Source organism: Zalophus californianus, chromosome 5 (genome assembly GCF_009762305.2).
Source record: "Zalophus californianus isolate mZalCal1 chromosome 5, mZalCal1.pri.v2, whole genome shotgun sequence".
Taxonomy (NCBI): domain Eukaryota; kingdom Metazoa; phylum Chordata; class Mammalia; order Carnivora; family Otariidae; genus Zalophus; species Zalophus californianus.
This window is the reverse complement of record NC_045599.1, coordinates 151,406,512-151,425,868: the sequence shown is the minus strand read 5'-3', so window position 1 is coordinate 151,425,868 and position 19,357 is coordinate 151,406,512.

The following is a 19,357-nucleotide window of genomic DNA, read 5'->3' as shown; positions in this document are numbered from 1 at the left end:
GTGGGCATGGCCACAGTCAGCCGAGAGTGACCTTTGGGGAAGTGCTCGTTTGACCCAACTTCAGAAGTGACCACAATAAGCTAGCACAAAGGGGAATGTAAACTGGCAGAAAAACGCAGGGTAATAGACCCGCTCACACTGTGCTGAAGGGGACTCCAGGGACCCGCCAATCCATGCGAGAAGAATGGTACAAGCTGGAAGGGACGCCGCAAGATTAATCACCAGCGCGATGCAGATTTAGCGCGTTAGGTGAAAAGATAAATGTGGAAAAGCTGTGTCAAAACCCACGGTGTGGCCCACATGGCAATTCAGGGTCAGTAATAGAACTCCGCTCTAATTATCCTGGGGAGATAATATTAACTTATAGTCCAGTGTGAGCGAGCGATTCCATAACTCATCAACTCGATGGGCTGCGCGTTGCATTGTGTTATTGAAATATGATGGCTCCATTTTCACCCTGTCATAATGACAACTGATGGGCTTATTTTCTTTCTCTGCGCCTCTGGGGGATGATGAAAGAGTAAGCAAACATTCCTTCTGGTGAAAGAGTAGCGCTTTATCACGCGGGCTTCGGCTTTGGAACCGCACTGGCACGCAGCGTGGCGCTTTCCCGGAGCTGAGGCTGCTGAGCCTTGCGCCAGGACGGCGGGGGGCCTGGGCGCAGGGTTGGGGGGGGAGGCGGGGCCTGGGGGCAGGGACCTGGGGGATGGGGGCAGCGTGGCCGGGAGGGGAGGGGGGGAAGCGAGCGCCTGCCTTGTCCCGCGCCCCAGAACTCTGTCCCCAAAGCGGCCCTGGCTTGCTCACTGCCCCGGATTCTTCAACATCCAGGCCTCTTTAATTTACTGTCATTGTAGGGCAGAGCTTCAGGGAAGGAGGGAGATTTATTAAAAACTTCACCATCCTGTTATTGCTGCGTTTCCTGACCAGGCCTCGGTGCTCCCCGTTCCTCTTCCCTTATAGTACGCGCGGCAGCTGGGTCCTCCCATGGGGGATGACACCCTTTCCACCCTGCTCCCCACACGGGTACTTTATCTTTGTTTTCTTCACACATTTGTGTCTGCATCCAAATGCAGGGTTAAACTTTCCCCTAAACTTTAAGATAAAGTCCCATAAAATTCCAAATAAAGTTTCCGGGTTATTTGAAATGAGGATAAGGAGTGTGTTTTGGGGATTTGAAAGCCATGGAGTCCGTCCTGAAATACAGAAGGAGCAGGAAGGCCCTGGAGGAAGCAGGAGCCCCCTTCAGGTGGCAGGCAAATCGGAGGACAGCTCAGGCCCTGGCATGCCCCCCCACTGCCCCCCAAGAGAACCCACACAAATGAGGCCTCAGTGAGGGACCCCAAGCCTGCTGACCAGGGTTTTGCAGGAGAGGGGCAGCCAGAATGGGACCCCAGCAGGAAGGAGGCCAGAGCCGCCACCCCCCACCCCCCCCCCCACTCCCCCCCACCCCCCTCTTGCCTGGCTGGGAGATTAATGGAGCTTTTGGTTCTCAAGGAGATGGTGGTAAATAAAGGCATTCAGAAGCCCTCCGCCCTCCCTCTGGGGAGGTTTATACACATTTCGACAGTTTGCTATTTTAATTGAGAACAGAAAGCCAGTGCAGAATCTTGGATTTTGGGGGGGGAAAGGGAAGTTTGTCTAAAACCATCCTCATTTGGTCCCTAACCTCGTGGTGCTCAAGCATGGCCTCGGAGGGCAGAAGGGTCTGCACTATTGTTGGTCAGGCAGAAGTGAGACGCCTCCTGGAGGGATGCCTCTCTCACTTACATTGTTTGGTCTTAAAAGAGGTTCCAAGAAAGCGTTCAGAGTGAGAACAATGCAGTCCACAGCGATTGTAGCAGCCAGAATGAGACACCGAATCACCTGGTTTCTGCCCTCTGGTCCCAGCCATGGGATCCATGCAGAAGGAGCCTGGCATTGTCCCTGTATTTAGTTCCCCAGGAGGTAGAGAGTACACAACAGCTTATTAAAATCTGCTTAGATCCTTGAAGGCATCAATCAAATCTCAGGGTCACTGTAGTGAGAGTCTCTCTCCTCTCAATTATTCTGATCCTGGACTGGATAATCAGAAGTGCATCACTCATTCATAATCACCAAATGCAAGCTTTCTAATGGGGGAAACGAAGGGCTTTCCATCTGTTTCTTTTGGGGTTTTTGGTCAGTCACCTGAACACAGAGATAAGCACACAGAGCAAAGCACCTGGGCCGTCAAGATAATGACTACTCAGAGATCTACACTTCATTGTGGGAAATGAACTAAAATACTGATAATGTCATGAACAACCAGTTCAGATCAGCGGAGTTCACATAGAGACCGAGGCTGCTGGCGTTTCTGAGAAGGAGCACATGGACTGTGGGCAATGGGGCATTTATTATATGAATCTACAGCCCCCCCACCCAGGGCTGTGGGACTAGCATTATCCTGGACATCTGAGGATCAACAGGAAGGAGCCAGGAGGATGGACTTGGGCAAATCCCCTCAGATGAATTGCCAATCAATCCCGAGCAGCATGGCCCGAAGTCATTCCCAAACTCTGTTGACGCAAATTAGTTTTCAGTTTCTTAAATATCATTGTAAAATACCCACTTTCTTTAGAGATGCCCCAGTAGGCTGGGAAGACAAAACAGCACTTTAAAAAGACATCCAGTCCATATTTACATGAAGAATCATGACAGCCTGGTAAAGCATTACTGTCTGTAAAGTATTATATATTTTAAGGGTCCTGGTAATTTATGTTTAAAATGTTCTTCCTACACATTTGCAGTATATAATGGAAGGTTCCTATGACATTTATAAAAGAACAGCTACAATCTGCTAGCTAAATGGTTTGCAACTTTTTATAAATTATAGTCTGAAATTTGCTCTAATGTTCAAGTATTTCTGTGACAGATTTTTCTCCAAGAAAAAATGGACAGAAATGTGCAAAGGTATAATCCGTTATAACTGTGTTAAAGGCATGACTAGAACATTACTCTCAGAGTACCCAGGGTAGCAAATAGGAGGGTATTTATTTGCTGGTTTATCCTACTAAGACTGGACGTTTTTATTTATATAGACTGTAGTTAAACACTATAGGCATCTTAGTAGATAATATCAGGCAATATCCTGCCAATTGCATTAAAGATAATAATGGTTTACTTAAATCACACCCCTGCCTCATACCGTTGTTGCCCTCTAAAGAGCCTTGGTTCTAGCTGGGGTCAGATCATCTGGAATAAAGGAATTTCTCAGCTTCCTTGCAACCAAAAGAGACCAGGTGATTAAGTGTTGGTGTGTCGTGTAAGTGTCCCGTGGCAGTTTAGGGGGTGGGGGAATGTCCTTTAGATGAAGTGGTGTCTGCCCTCGGCATCTCCTTACCTCTCACCTCCAGCTTGCCTCCTGACATGTGACCTGACGACTAGAACACCCCTGGAAAATGTGGTGGGCCCACACCCAGGGGGTGCAAGATTATAGCGGCTGAATCCCTGACACCTGCTCTGGGTCACTGCTACCTGAACCTTGAGGTAAGACAAGGCGAAAACATGCTGTAAAGAGTCAGAGCACAGAGGTTTTGGATGTGTAACTATGAAGTCTCTGGGGAAACTCCTCAACTCTACTGCTATTGTGTAAAAGCAACCATATACAGTTAATAAATCAATGGGTGTAGCTGCATTCCAATAAAACTTTATTCACAAAAACAGGAAGGGGACTAGATTTGCCCCACAGGCCATATTTTGCTTGCCCTGTATGGTAAGACATTAAATTCTCTTGCTAACTAATTTCTTTGTGAAAAGATAAATCTCTTCACTTGGCATGATGTCCCCAAGTTTCATTCATGTTGTCTCAAATGGCAGGATCTTCTCTTTTAAGGCTGAATAATATTTCCTTATTTTGTAAAATTCCCTTATTTCATATATATTTATAATCCATTGTTTATATATGTAAATACATATTTACATATATAAATATATATAAAATCCACTGTTCCACAGATAGACACTTAGGTTGCTTCCATATCTTGGCTATTGTGAAATATGTTGCAATGAGCTTGGGAGTACAGAGATCTCATCAGGATACCAATTTCATTTCCTTTGGATATAGGTCCAGAAGTGGAATAAGAGAAACACAGAAAGAGAAATACTGCACAGCCTCACTTGATATGGAATCTAAAAAAGTTGAATTCATGGAACCAGAATGTAGAATGATGGTGACCAGGGACAGGAGGTGGGGAAATTAGGGATAATCTGGTTAAAAGGGGAAGTTTTAGTTATGCAAGTTGAATGACTTTTAGAGGTTGAATATAGAGCATGGTGAGTCTAGCTATAATACTGTATTGTGTGCATGAAATATACAAAGACAGTAGGTCTCAGCTCTCCGTACCACACACAAAATAAGGTAACTATGAGAAGAGACATAGATGTCCATTAGCCTGATGGTAGTAGTCATTGCACGATGTATATGTATATTGAAAGATCACCTTGAACAGATTAAATATGTACAATTTTTGTTAAAAAAAACCCTGTCTTCTTATTGAAACTTACATTATGGGTCTTTATTAGGCACAGTCCAAGCTGGTCCCCACTGGCATACAAGCCCCATACAGCCGTCTCTGATCAGTTCCCTTCCCTTCTCCTCCCACTCCGCTTGGTCCTCTCCTCTCTTGCTCCAGAGGTCCCTCCTCCACTTGTCTATGTTCTTGATCCACACCACTCCCTTCACCATACACCTTCCTTCTCTCACGATCTTTGTACCTAATCAGCAGCGGCCTTGGGTATCCCTGGATTGCACGAGTCCAAAAAATCTGTAGAATAGAAAATGTATCCAACACAGAAAGTCACCCCAAACTCACCCATAGCTGGTCTTTTCCTTGGAGGGCCGTGTTTCCAAAATTTTGTATTGCTATTTAGAAGATTCAAATTCAAAAGAAGACCAAAACACTGCCACCTGAGGAAAATGAGCACCAAGATCTCTAAGCATGGTGTGTGAACCCGGACCTGGACTAGGTTTCATAAGACTGTTACGATGCCATCCTTGCTCCTACCATACCGAGCAGAACTTTCGAAGTATATAAAGTAAGGCACCCAGGACTGGTATCCATCTTTAACAAAAATATTACTCACCCTCTGAGATGTTTTGATCAATGCATACAGTGCAGTCTCAAGTGGATCACGTTTTCTCTGCTTTCTTCTGTCAAAGAAGTACATAGATGTGGGACTGGTCATGGTTAGTTGGGTTTCAGTCCTCAGCTTCTGATTTATTGGCGACTTTTGCTCGAACAAGAAATAGAGGAATGTGCATACCTGAACATTTATGTTTATTGATAATTGTAAAATTTTTCTTTCTTCTGTTTTCAATTCTTCCATAACCACAATTTTGCCAAAGTTCTCTTCTGTGAAAGCCCAAGAGAAAATCTCATGTTTCAGGGCAGGATTAGGAGTGGAGGGTCCCCCTGGGGACTCCATGACAACAGGAGCTGGCTCTCCTCCGTCATACCTGCTCCGTCCACAGCAGATACCCTGAGAGGTATCTGTCCAATGAATAAATACATGGATTGATGAAATAATTCAACCAATTTGCTGACCTTATCATCCTTTTCACTACTTAGAAAGTAGTGAAAAAAATTCTGGATGAATTTGATTGCTTAGGCTTCCCTAGAGTTGATTTAGTGACGTCTAAGTGTCTTAATGATAAGCTGTTTCCAAATACAAATGTAGGAATCAGAATGTGAGCTCAAGCTGTAAGCATGTGAATGATTCAGACTCAGACAGGAGAGGCTGAGGGAGAAAATAAATGTCTCCAGCACTGTTGACTGCCGTCCTAGGTTCTCCGAGGCAGAGACAGAGCAAGAGTTTGGGAGGTGATCCCAGAAAGAGCCATTTCGGAAGTGTGGAAGGGAGAAAATGGAGGATGTGTCAATCGATAGGCTGCCACAGGGGTAATGGGGCTCAGTTCTGCCCCAGGGGCCTGGGGAGCACAGTTCAAGATTAGACCCCTTTGGAGAGAGCGAGGGCTTACCTTCCAACTCCCTCCCATTACTGGATGAGGGCTGGTCCTGGCTCCTGGCGTGTTAATTCCCTGTGACCTGCAGACAGGGAAAGCCCTCAGGCCAACAGAGCCCATGGTAGGAACAGAGTCATTTACAAGACCGGTGGATATGGGGGGTAATGGGCAGGGCATCCATGTGCTCTGCTATTGTTACGGACAGAAATAAAACCCATTTTTTGGAGGATTTGCTTTTTGAAAGAATATAGAGAAATGACTTTTATAATGTAAGGGGGATTTTTTAAAATTTTTGTTTTTAAATGAAGACACATGCAATCCTGGGGACAATCATTCTTTTCGTCTTTATGGATTACCTAAAACTCAGACTCCACAGGAGCAAAGGCACTTGACAGAAATGTAACAGTATGAAAAAATTCAACAACATCTAGAGGAAGTTTGCTAAATCCAAACTCTTTATATCACAGAAAGTATACAATATAAAAATTACTAGGTATGGAAAAATTAAGGGAAAAATGACCCATTATCAGAAGGAAAAATAAATCAATAGCCTACCCACAGAAGACAGAGATGTTGGAAACTATTATTCTCATGTTTAGGAATTCCCAGGGAAAAAAGGGGACAGAATGGGTTAGCAGAGAAATGTAAGCTATTCTGGCAAGGAAGAAAATGCTTTATGAGGACCTGGAAATCAATGTTAGGCAACCCTAGACTTAATCATTCATTCATCTAATGACATTCACCCCAAGTGGATTCTGTGCAGAGCACTGTTCTGGAGCGTGGGACACAGGGCTCTTGGACAGTTCACATTCTGGTGGGAAGACGGAGAATATATAATTACATAAATATAAGGCATGATGTCAGGCAATAAGTACATGTGCTGTAGGAAAAATAAACAGGCTGTAGGGATGGAAGTTTTCAAGGTATGCTATTCCAGATAGCAATTTCCTGGAGGCAGAATAAGGCCTCACTGCCCCCCGCCCTGCCCCGAGGACCAGCAGGCCACTAGGGAAGACTGACGTCAGAATGGGGGCAAATAAAGCCACAGTCAGAACTGGGGATAGCCAGCCCGGCCCCTGGATGACTGTGGAGGTGCTGGAGCTGAGTTTTCAGGCAGTGGGACGGGGAGCTGCTCCCTTCTGCTCCCATCTCGGCATGTACTCACTCCTACCTCTAAGGGAGAACACCTCCTCTCTGCCAAGGTAGAGCCAAGGCAACCAGCAACTAAGACCTCTGCCATGTGGACTTCTCTGGGACAAGTGTATAGATCACATACACAGACAAGAACCTGCAATTACACAGATACAACGGGCTGCTAGGGTGGGCGTTCCTCTTCCCTCTCTCCGGTTGAGCCAGGAAAACCTTGGGATTAGTGAGCAGAGTTGAGGGATGGTTCTCTTCTCCCCCAGTTACAGTGAAAAGGGACAGAAAGACGTGTGAGGAAATGTCTTATTGCCCCGGAAGACAAGAGTCAGACTCTCTTATCAAAGTACAGCTTCATTAGTTTACAAGGGTCAAGGTCATTAACTTTTGTATCAGTTTAAATTATTTTTCACTAAATACAGATGTAGGTCTTCGAAAGGAAATTTATGCTTACAGTCAAAAATGTGTTTAATTTCAAACTTTTTGGAGCAAGTGGGCTAGGCTAAGAAAGAGAATCTCTCACCACTCTCAGGAGACCTGGTCTTTCTTCCCCTTTCCCGCTTCATGCCCCCTCCCCACTGGGGGTCCCCCACCAACTCACAAGCTCAGGCAGGGTCTCTTATCGCTGTTGAAATTGTGCAAGAGGCAAGACCAGATCCTGGAGATGAGGATCGGTGCCTCCTGTGAAGCGTCGAAAGCGTGTGCGGTCTTAGACACCAAGAAGGGATCAGGGAAAGGTAAAGGGGAAAGAGAGCAGAAGGGTGGGTGTGCACGTGCGCACGCGCATACACAAGCCCACAGGCACACATGCTCAAGCTCTCACCAAGCACTGGGGATGGAGCGTGTAGAGAACCATGGAAGAGAGTTACCACTTGTAACCAGCTATCCCCTCCTTTCCGCATCCACTTCCTTCACCAACTGTGTCCGTTTTAGGAACTATTACTTGGATTTGACAACAAAGAGTGGTTGAAGTTTGCCTCAGAGTCAGAATAATCTGTCCAGGGGAAGGAAGGTGGGACTTTATTTGGAGGGGTAGCTTCTTTCCTGACCCCAGCCGGTCCACCATCTTGCCGGTTCTGGGGAGGAGACGCTAAGGTAGGCCTCCTGCACTTTTTCCTTCACAAGGAAAAGCAGGAGACACACCTCTGTGATAGAATATAGAGGTTCTGTATGAGTAATTTAGTAAAGCGGTATATGTCAAAATACATTGTCATCGATATCTCCAAAATCCACACATTAGCCCTTGAGTACATGTGTTATCTTGAGTACATTTGTGACTTGGACGTTTTAGTCCATGCCTTCTCCATGGCAGGGCCTGCACCACATTCTTGGAAGCTCTGCCAAGGGTGTCAGAGGTCCCCAACAAATGGGCCAATCTAGGTGAGTGTCCTGGGAAGCAGTGCATCAAAAAAAGGAAAACAACCAGTTGCAGAGAAAGAGGTTCGCCTCACACAAAACGTCCATTATTTAGAAAATATTGATTGTCTTGGCTTTGAAGAGGCCAACTTACTCAAAGAAGTGTTTTAGTTGTGCTGGGTGGGCCAGAACATTTGAATTAACTCTTGGGGAAGTTTATTCTCAAAATCAGCCCAGACGGATCCTATCCATGCAGAAGTTCTGTGTGTTCTAAATTTCTAACTGTTCCTTGGCACTATAAAAACCCTCCAGATGTCCTCTATAAGTATAGAGTGTTTGAGGATGATGGGCAAGTCTAGAGTCCGAAGGACAGCTCAAACAGGAATTCCACCCGAGTGTACACTGAAGAGCTGAGTTAGTGTATTCCTGTCAGTCACTGACTATGCACCAGGGAAATCCTTTTAACCTCTCCAGCCTGGGTTTCCAGCCATAAAATTAGGTCTCAGAGCTCCCTGAGTCCAGGTTTCTTGCTAACACCAACTTGATGGCTTTCTATTCTCTCAAACCTCAAACAATCTGCAGTAACGCATGACCACCTCTAGCTTCTCAACACGAGAAGCCCACCCACATTATGTTTTCTCCACTCTTCACCAAGGATTCCTGGAAGCAAGAAGCTTCTTCAGTTGTGGACCCCCAAGGGGACTGTGCTAACCCCCGATGGGAGACATGACGTTGTCCTTTTCCAGATAGTCTCCAAATACTTGTTTCTTCTCACCTCCTTGAATTGCTATAAAATATAACTGGGAGTCAGTCTTCCATAGTAGGTTCCAATCTTGTGTTGATTAAAAAAAAAAAAAAAGGATCTTGGCTGCGGTCTAGAAAAATATAAACATGAAAACAAAAACCCATCCATGGTCCAAAAAATGTTTTTCCTGCATAGAGGAATAAAGTAATAATTTAAATATTAATTTCTACAATTATAAATTTTTCCTGATTTTAATTCTATTCATATATTTTATAACTTTTAAAGATTACTTTTTCTACTAAGACTGCTCATTAGTGTGTAAATTCTTGGTTCTCAGGAATTACATCAACTGCTACTAATCTATTTTCTAAACCATCAAGAGTTTATGTTTATACATTATAAAATGCAAACAGATCATCACAGGTCTGTAAAGTGACAAGTTGACAAGTTATTTTAGAGATATGTTTCATGTAACACATCTATATGAATATGATGATTAAAAAAACAATATGGATCACAAAAACAAAACAAAACAAAACAAAAACAAAAACAGAAAACCTAGAACCCAACACCCACGGATGAAAGCTTATGGACAGAGAGCCTGGCATGGAAGCAGAGGAGAAATGAAATGCATCACATCTGTTTCACGTCATCATTTTAGCCCACTCATGATAGTAAATAAACATACAGCAATTTAAGGTACAATGATGTATTATGTCACGATTTGCCTCTGCTACCAATGAAGGCATGTGTCAGTAATTACGGGCTGGGCTCTCTGGTCCCTTGCAAGGATAAAATGCTAGTGCCTTCCCCACATCTTTGCTGTCTGTGACTTCTCCAGTTATTGCACATGCATAACAGAAACCGACCACTTTAGGCACAGTGAACAGCGAGTGTCTCTTCTACTCACACGGGCTGAATCAGTTTTATCTCTTTGGGGGAAAGCAACTCCATTTACATTGACCGACTGGTATGTATAAAAGACTAATGTCAAGAAACCCATTTGCTCTTTAATAAAAGTTATCAGAATGTCTGAAACGCCTGATTTATGGGGAGCCTGTCGTCACCTCGACGGCCTGCCACTTTCTTCTTGCCATTAGAAACCCAAGACAGGTCATGGCATTTACGCTGGGCTAGAATAATAATGCCGCTCAAATCATGCTCCCGGACAACACGCCATTTGTCTCATTTAAATAATGAAGGTGATTGGTGGAAATTGCAGTCTGTAACCCTAACACACAAAGGAAATGACAAACACACAGGGGTGAATAATGAGCTGAACATTGACAGGTACCATGACCTGCTTGCTGCAAATGGCCAGTCTTATATTTACTTATTTAACCTTCACAAAGCCGGTGTGATAAAAGTCCAGATGGTTAAGAGACAGAAAAATGAAAATATTTTGCTGAACATGCTCTGATAAGAGACGCTGCTTCCACTGATGGTGATGGCAGCAGTGGGTGCCCTTCAGATTGGCTGTTGCTCTACACGCTCCCCCCTCAAATGTCAGCCCCCCTCGACATGCAGAGGGGCAGGACATCACCCCGAGATCACCTTCGCTTTGGAACTTGCAACACATGCAGAGCAGCCAGGCCACACTGCCGCCTGTGGACGGCATTCCCTCGTGGCCACCCAAGGTCTCTGCTGACCACTGCTGGGGTGCTGGTCACCTGTTCACCGACACTAGCTTCCCACAGGCAGCAGGTGCTGGGGAGGCTGGGCGTGTGCCACCTGGGGGCAGGCAGGCAGGAAGAATGAGACCGAGCTCTTTTTTTGGGTAAAGAGATGGAAACAGAAGCGATGAGACTTGCCTACAGTGGGCACAGAGGCAAAATAAAAGTTTTCACACAACTTTTTTGGAAGGAGGGTAAAGGCATAGGATTGTGTTCTTAGGAAAGTTTTGGAACGCCGGCAGCGAAGAAGGGTGGCGCCATACCGTGAAGACACTGAACTGGTTTTAGGCTGGACTGCTCTGGGACCTGGGAGCCAAGTGGCTCACTCCCTGCCCAACCCACTCTCCAGGCTTCCATGGGTGAGGGGCCTGGCGCTGCGAACCGGTGTCACCCCTGCCAGGGGGCCCTGCAAGGCTGGGGCCTGACCGAGGAGGGAACCCCAGAGTTCCATGTGTTCTGGGGGAGCGGGTCCCGTCGGACAACCCCGGGGTGGCTGACCTTGCTCTGCCCAGTGCCTGGCATGCCGCCCTATATGACCAGCCCAGTGCAGCTGGCCTCGGGGGCTGATGCCCTCATGGCCTTGATGTGCACCCCCTCCCCTCTGGGGACAGGCTAGCTCTCCTGCACACTGAGCATCACGGATAGGGACCGCGCTGGCCACCTTCTTGTAACAGTGCCAGTCACATCTTAGGGAGCTGGCTTTTCACATCAGAGCTTCACTTTTTCATGTAAAAACTCTAATAATAGCACTGACTTCCTATGAGTTGTTGTAAGGAGTCAATGAAATGGAAGACATTCTATAGGTGAGGCAGGGGAGATGCTCCCAGGTGACAAGCAATGCCTCTCCTTTCCAGAGGCTCCCTCCTTCCTGGCCTCCTCCACATCAGCTGCGTTTTTAGGCCACATGGTCTCCCTGACCCCAAGTCCCTCTGTCCCCTGGCTCTCTTGCCTCAGTGGCCAGCACAGAAGCTTACTTCCTACTACCCCGTCTTCCTGAATGGTTTTCTTGGATGTTCCAGTCACTCTTCCCATACTCCAAATGTCTAAAATATGCTACGCAACCATAACTGTCTCCTTAAAAAATCTTGCGTCTGGCATTTCCACTTTGGCTCATGGGCTCAGCATCCTCCCAGCCAACTGCTTAGCACCACAGTGGAGTTAGCTTTTGCCCATGTCGGTTGCCGGGATCAGCTAAAATGCCTGAAGAGAAAGAAAGACAAAACCAGAGAAGAGGCCCTTAGGGCTTGGGTGAAGGTGTTGTCACGTCTGCCCCATCGAGCGAAGAAGTGTCACCAGCAGAAACCTGAGACATTTTTTGGCAAGGAGACATGAACCTCACGTGAGCTGTGGACAGCAGCTGCCGGGGCATGCTTGCCCCCTGCTCAGCGGGAAGACTCTGGTGAGGCCAACCCTTGGCTCTGATTGCTCCCTGCAGGGAACTAGTTCTTTGCTAGCTCTTGATCAACTGTTTCGTATCTAACCGGTGATCCTTAATAGGAATGGGGCCTAACCTGCTTAGTGATTTCTGACTGCATCAGTGTTAAATCGTGCTGGGGTTATCGATGACAATAATATCTATGCAGTACCCCCTGCCCACCATGCTTTATGGATATGGTAGAATTTATGAAATGATGCTGCTCTGCTCCAAACCATGAGATTATAAAATAAAGAATAGTGTGATAAAATATGGCTAATAACTATGGGGTTCTCTAAATACACTTAATTATGCTAGTCCTCTTGCCAAATAACAGCAAGCTGCCGTCCTTCGCTGTAGCATGATTGTAGGGAGGGCAGCAAATATTGAATCGTGGGGCTCAGGAGTGTGGCCTGGCTTGGGTGAGTGCCTCAGCCTTTACACTTCTCAGGTAACTCATCTGGCCAAAAAGGTGCCTCAAGGTTAGCCATAATGCATATGATATGAAACACAGGAAGCCTCTGGACCCCTCCTAAGGTCACAGTGATAAGCACACAAGACGGAGAGGCTAATATTATTAGTCATTGTGGGCTACTCTTGTACCAGGCATAAGATCAAGAGCAATGGTGAGATCCAATGGTGTTACATAATTCAAGGCGTAGTGCCCACGGGTGTAATGCGCTGACATCTGTCGGAACAGCCTTGCGCCTCACCAGACCACGCATGCGTGATTCTTGAGGGTCCGTCCTCCCTACATAGCTAATGCTTGCTAAACGTGGACTGCATGAGTGAGCACAGGAGTGGCATTTTTCCATAGCTTGATTTTGTAACTTTTGGAGACGTCCCATTACAATTTTTTACAAGCGAAATGTCTTTGGTTCCTGTAACACCTTCTAGACTGCATTTTGTTTTAGATTTTAGAAAATTATTGCTCTTGCTTTGGCTAATATCCCCAGTTTCCTGATTTTTCTTTTTTTTTTTTTTTTGTCCCTTGACGTGGGAGGACTGAACAACGGACAGTAATGATGTCATATCCTGCTGGTTACATGGCACATCAGTACCCTTCTGAACCCAGAAAACAACGCAGAAGAGAAGAAAGACAAAAACATGAGGATTCATCTTAGCATTGTTTTTTGCCAATCCATTCTAATATTTGAAAACTTTCTGGCAGTATCCTTGAAAAATTTACATACATCCTGAAGGCTTGTCTACCAAATACTAGTAACCCAACGTGATAGAGATGGCGAGGTTATTAAACGTCAAATATCAGGGTTAATTACGGGAAATCTGACAAAACCCTAAACTGTGCGTGGAGAGGGAGGGAAGAGTCTTTTCTGGCATTATAATGGCTCAGAAGCCTTTACGCTGTCAAACAAGGGGGCCACGAATGTACTGGAACTCATTTACCATTAGTGGCTCTGCTGTGGAAGTAGCTAGTGGACACACTGTTTTCAAATGTAAATCTCTCTGGCGTTTCAGACACGGTGCAGGTTTTGTTTTCCCTCTTCATGTATGGAAAACCATCAGTATCTGTTATTACAACAGGTTTTATCAATGGGTTTTGTTAAACACTGTGATCCTGGCAAAATAATGAAGGGCTTGCTGGGGTATGGATCACACTTGTGACCTCTATAGGTGAGAAATTAGCATATGCCAAATGTGTCGCACGCCCTGCCTGCTGTCCGGGTGCTGGGCCTCAGGTCTCCCTAATGCGGGGTGATGATACCTATTGGCTTAGTCACTCTGCTACTGTTGTGATTTCTAAAAATAGCTCAGCATCCTCTTCTAGCTTAGCAATGAGACTTCTCGGGATTTGCAGAATAAATGGCTATTTTTTGTGTGTAAAACTGCCAATCAACCAGGCCGCCGCTAACCCGATCTTACTGACCAATGTTCTCTTGAAATCAGACCCCCATGGACTTGTTTCAGGAAATGCCGAAAAACCCGAAATGAGCCCAATTTCTTTACGCAGGCGTATTTAAAGTTTAAAACTTACAAGTGAGATGTCAAATAACTCTCTGAGACAAACGTTCTTATGTCCAACGTGTATTCTTATGACAATTGATTTAATTTTCGGAGTGGATTCCTCCTGCCCTGGTAATCAAGTGACTTTAATAATTAGCTTCACGAAGAGCCACCCAAGGGTCTCAAGAGAAGACGGGAGCCGAGCTGACATTTACGGGGCATCCTGGGGGGGGGGGGTCGTGCACCCGCACTTCTGCATAGGGGCGAATGCAAGGGGAAATGCAAGGGGGCTTTGTGAGGCCGAGCATGCAGCTCTCATTAGAATATGTGTGCGAGAGGGTCTGCATGACCCCTACATTCTCATTAGAATATTGTAAAGCTAGAGGGTCTGCATGACGAGAAGTCATCTCGCCACCACTCTGGTTACCAGTGCTGTACATCCTAGCAGCTCAGGATCTCCTGGTGAAGTTGGTGACAGAGAATGCTGTCCTCCAACTCTAAAGGGACCCTAGAGCTGAGAAGAAAGATGGCAGCCCCTTCAGGACAGCTGACGTGTTGTCAGGACAATGACATGAACGTTCCCATAGCCAGGCTTCCGGGGGGCGGCAGCGAGGCTCCGTGCAGATGCACCTCTCCAGGTTCCCCATGTCTTGGGTGGGGGGCAGACACTTGCCCCCACAGCCTGATACTTAGGCCACCATCTGGTTCGGTCCCCCCTTCAGTGCTTTGCAGTTTGCTTGCATTCGTATCTACAGCCATGGAAGGAAATAAAAATTCAAAGTGAAGACATTTTTGGATGCCACCGTTTAATATATTTGCATTTTATACCTCATCGGTGCTGACTGGCCCACTTGCATAAAGAAGAATGCATGTGGCTCTCAGGGTAAAAGGAATCTCTCCATCTCTAGGTGAAGATAGACTGTGGGCACGACTTTACAGAAGATGTTTCTGGAGGTGGGGGGCGCGTGTCACAGACACTCAACATTAACACCCCCATCGATCATTTGAACATCAATCAAGGAAAACTCTGGAATCTGTATTTTAGAGAGGGGGGTTCACCAGGAGCAATTGAGTAGGAACAAATGAGATATTAGTCGACAGCCTCCTATTTGGAAGTTCGTAGCATTTTCATACACGAGTTCTCTCGTTTGACAAACAAAGCGATTCCCTTGTCAACACGCAGTGTGTTTCCTGTCCTGGGACTAGGTGAGTCACTGAAAAGTAAGTGTCTAACCATGGCAGTAATCCCGGTGCCTTGTCCCTCAGGGCCGTCAGATTGTCGCCTCAGGTCACGTCTCTGGCGGTACGGAGGTCTGAACTGTCCCCTCCAAACAAATGCCATAATGTGAAATAAAAACAGTTACTTCATCTTGTAGAAAGCTTTTACACTTGTGGGCCAGGGAGTGTGCTTTATTAGCTGATTTCCCACTTGTCACTTCACAGTGGGTAACACCCCAGGCTGGCGGAAACAATTCACCTGGGAATTCTTGCAGGATCACTCTAAGAAATGAATGTCCACATGAAGGGAAGCCAGGGGAATGTAAATCAACATGAGCCCCGTATGGCCGTGTGCCTGTTGGGGTGCGTAGTCCATTGTCTCATGCACCGATCTGTGCAGATTTGTGCACATACACACAAACACAGACAGATTTTATTTTATTTATTTATTTTTAATTTATTTTTTTATTATGTTATGTTATGTCACCATACATTACATCATTAGTTTTTTTTTTATTTTGTTCTGTTAATCACCATACATTACATCATTAGTTTTTGATGTAGCGTTCCATGATTCATTGTTTGTGCATAACACCCAGTGCTCCACGCAGAACGTGCCCTCTTGAATACCCATCACCAGGCCAACCCATCCCCCCACCCCCTCCCCTCTAGAACCCTCAGTTTGTTTTTCAGAGTCCATCGTCTCTCATGGTTCGTCTCCCCCTCCGATTTACCCCCCCTTCATTCTTCCCCTCCTGCTGTCTTCTTCTTCTTTTTTTTTCTTAACATATATTGCATTATTTGTTTCAGAGGTACAGATCCGTGATTCAACAGTCTTGCACAATTCACAGCCCTCACCATAGCACATACCCTCCCCAATGTCTATCACCCAGCCACCCCATCCCTCTCACCCCCCACCACTCCAGCTACCTCAGTTTGTTTCACAGATTTTTAAAATGAAATGACTTCCAGCTCATCTTGAGATCAATGTGCATGTCTCATTGTCAGCTAGTGGCAGATGTGTTACCACCATTTTATGGCTTACACTCGGGCGATGATTTTATAAGGACTGTGCTAATCATGTATTTATTCCGGGGCTCCATTGCCTTCTAGTGGGTTTGAGATCAGGAGGTGCACTGGCTCTGCTTGAAGAGCACTCCCCTTGGCCTGGACCCACGCACCTGCCCCTCAGTAGGATGAGCCTGAGGACCAGCACCCAGGGCCCTTCTAAACTCTCTCACAGGCTCAAAAATACTTCACCTGTCCAAGACTTCTCTGCAATTTCACGATACTTTAAACTAGACTTTTGAGTGAAGGAAAAGGAAAATAGATTTACTATGTGCCATAATTAGGCCCAGCTTTCCACCCAGTCCCTGTGAGTAATGAATAGCCTCCACCCTTGCTCAGTGAGGCTGAGGACACAGTCCAGACCTCCCAGCCCACCCACTCCTCCCACCTGAACTGCAGTTCACCTTTCTCCTCCAGGCTCCTCTTCCAGAGACGAGGGCTGATCAGTCTTAATACCAAATCGATCTTCCCAACTCCAGGGACATTTCTAATAATAGTTGCCTATCTATGAAGAGCACCCTGTTCTTGTGAGGTCCGTGTATTTTTTACCAAAAAGTATTCTTACTATAAAAAAATAACCAAACAAAAGTAATTTTGTGTCTTTTAATATAATTTTCTTTCTCAGACCATCTCAATAAATCAATAGTCACTTTTGGAAAATCCTGTTTGATAATGTTGGAGTTTTATTTATTTCCTGTTGCTAAAATTTATTTATTTTATTTATTTATGCATTTCAAAGATGTCTTACTTTGTTGGACCAAAAAGATATTTAAAACAACTACCCCCCAACTATAGTTTCTGAATATTATTTTATAAGTAAATCTGGTACATTTTAATTTATTTTTTCCATAGCTAATAATAACTTTTAGAGAATTTCTTTTTATGGTAGCTATTAAGAGCAATGAAAAAACATAGTTGAAAAGGAGGTGGGGCCCTTTTTCTGAGAATTCCTATGTAAAATATGTGCCTATCTCTATGAATTAATTTAGGTGAAACCCTGACTGAAAACATGGGGAAATTTCATGTCTTTTTAAATTCTCTTATCTTTTTAACTTAATAAGGTGTAGTATTTCATCTATTGTTTTTGGCTTCAGAGAGAAAGAGAGGGAAGGGGGTTAGGAAGGAGAGGGAAGGGGGAGGGGGCGGGGGAGGGCCAGAAGGCACAGGAAGGGAAGGGGGGGTATAGGAGAAGGGGAGGGGAAGGTGGGGATGGGGGAAGGGAGAGAAGGGGGAGGGGAGAGAAAGCTGGGCAGGAAGGGAAGGGGAGGGAAGGGAGGGGAGAGAGAGAAAGGGGGAGGGGAAGAGGGGAAGGGGAGGGAGGCAGGAAGGTGGGGGAGGGAGAAGACAAGAGGAGAACCATGAAAGGGTGGGGGACGTTCAAAACCTGTTGAATGGCTCTGCCTTTTGGTTGTTCATAAAGGGGTAGAAACGTCAGGCCGCCATATTTGAGCCCCGTGAGAATTGCTCAGATCGCTTAGGAACTCCATGGTGTGCACAGTGGAAGAGGGATTGGGGGCCTGCCTGTGCAGGTGGTTCAAGGCTGGGTTGCAGTCATGCAGACTGCCCATCATCTCATCTAAAGAATCTGAAGGGAGCGTGAGCAGGTTTCAGACGTGCCCAGGGACACACGTGTCTTGAGCCACCCTCCTTGGCTCTGAGTGTGAGATGAGCCCCTCTGCAAGCGCCTTGCCCTTCTGCTCACCAGGGAGCGCCCGCAATCCACCGAGGGTCGTATGGGGGTCCAGGGCCCCCCACGTGCCGTGGACTGTTATAAATAAGTAACCTTGGGCAATTTACTTCTCCACTTAATTTCTATTTTTTAATAGTTTTTAAATGCAGTATAATTAACATGCAGGGTCATACTGGTTTAGGCTCATGTTGTGTCCCTTGGCTTCTGGGATGAGAAACAACCTCTGCAGCGACCCTCGGAGCCTTGGCTCAGCACTCCCCTCGCTGTGGGCGCTCAAGACAAGACTGGTGGTGGGGTCTTTGCGCGGGTTAAGCAGGCCCTTGGGTGGAAAGGCTCCTGAAAGTGTTCACACCTCCCTCTCCTCCTCCCCCTGCTTCTTTCCCGTCCATCAGTTCTCCTTCTTCCTTTCTTCCTCCTCCCATTTCTCCTAGTTTCTCTCTCTGTCTCTTCTTCCTTTAGTTACAGAGAGAGGGGACATCATCTGCGGGCAAGGCCCTAGAGCACTGGTCGCTGGGAAAGGACAGCTGTCCCCATGGCCCTCAGCGGGCAGAACTCAGCCACTTGACAGCGAGCCATGAACTGGGCCACGGCGCCCTGACTGGGTGCCCACGGCGCCCTGACTGGGTGCCCATAGCCAGCCCAGGGCCTTCATCTCTAACAGTTTGGATTGCTCCTCTGAAGAGGCAACCTCTCTGCTCCTCTGCCTTGTGAATTATAGATTTTACACTTCTTCACATTTTTTATGTACTTCATCACGCAAGTCCTTAACTATGCTCTGTGTGTCTGGAAGAACGAGAAGGTGTGTGTGTGTGTGGACTGGAGGAAATGAAGTCTCATTCTGATAGGATCTAGGGTGACAGCACCCCGAGGACGCCCACAGTTCTGCATCGCTGCCCCTGGTGTCTGACATTGGGTGCCAGGAAACCATCCTTGGGGGCTTCATGAGTGCCTACCCCACGTCTCTCCCACACTCAGCAGAGTACAACAGGCTCCTCCCAGCCTCCGGAACAAGGAAGCAGGTTCTATGGTTTCACCTGGATTCTGCATTTCCCCCCAGAGAGAAGCTTCCAGTGTTCTGGAAAAGAACAAGGTGTAAGGAATGGCC